The 942-nt window shown below is 48.5% G+C and overlaps 1 protein-coding gene across 1 annotated transcript in view; it reads left to right on the forward strand.

The window, feature by feature from the left end:
- The window catches only part of RGMA (repulsive guidance molecule family member a), a 17,345-nt gene that overhangs the window by 11,626 nt on the left and 4,777 nt on the right, over positions 1-942 (forward strand). The window lies entirely within an intron of this gene.

Consider the following 942-nt stretch of genomic DNA (forward strand, 5'->3'; position numbering starts at 1 on the left):
GGAAATGCTGAGCAGTACACTCCATTGCAGGGCAGCGGCTGTGATGGGAAGCCCACTGATAAGTGAAGTGTCTTTGGTGGAAAACCACACTCTTGGGGTGGAAAAGAAAGGGAAATAAAATAACAGATGTTTTTAAATTTGACCCGTAAATGCAGGAGGCTTAGCAGAAGCATGAGCCTATGTCCCAGGTCAAAAGCTTGTTATCAGGTCATCGCTGGTCAATGATGAGTTAAAGGCTTCTTGCAGGTTTCAATGGGATGCTGCCAAGACAAAGCAGCTCCTGGGTTCTCGGTGCTGTTGCTAGCATCCGAGTTTATTAAACATGAATTTTAAAGCTGTGAGGAACCTGTCACCGTTTCCTATTTGCACTTTGCTCTTCTTGGAAAGGGAGAGGAGACAGGCTTGTTCCTTAAAGCCGGACTGCTTAGTGTTTTATAGCCTTGGTCTCCCTTTCTGATTTTCCAGCACCGACTATGTTTAGGTTTCCAGCACTGCGATGTTTAAAAGTAAAACATGCTGTTTTCCCTGAAACAATACTGGGTTTTGTAACTTTTCTTTTTAAACAAATCTGAAATGGTTTTGGCGCAGATGCCTTGCCAGCCTCCTTCTAAACAAACCCCAAGACAGGAATATACGTGTACGCCTGCGAGAGGCACCACGAAAGCATCTGGAAACGGTTGGGCTTTTCTTCTCGTCCTTCTGCTGCCTTTTGTGCCCGAGTCCATCCTGTTTCCGAGCCCTCCGGGGGGGGTCGAATGAGACGAGAGGAAGGAAAACACCATGGATTTTAAATGGTCTGAGCCTGGGTTCACCCAGCACGAGTCCAAATTGGCACGGGCAGAGCAGCGTCTGTGCGATGGCCGGTGATGATGGCCATGTGCTTTTTTGCACAGCTGCTTTCCAGCCTTCTCCAGGGAAGCCACGCTGCCCCGGGGGAACAGC

Source organism: Charadrius vociferus, unplaced genomic scaffold (assembly GCF_000708025.1).
Source record: "Charadrius vociferus isolate BGI_N301 unplaced genomic scaffold, ASM70802v2 scaffold190, whole genome shotgun sequence".
Classification (NCBI taxonomy): domain Eukaryota; kingdom Metazoa; phylum Chordata; class Aves; order Charadriiformes; family Charadriidae; genus Charadrius; species Charadrius vociferus.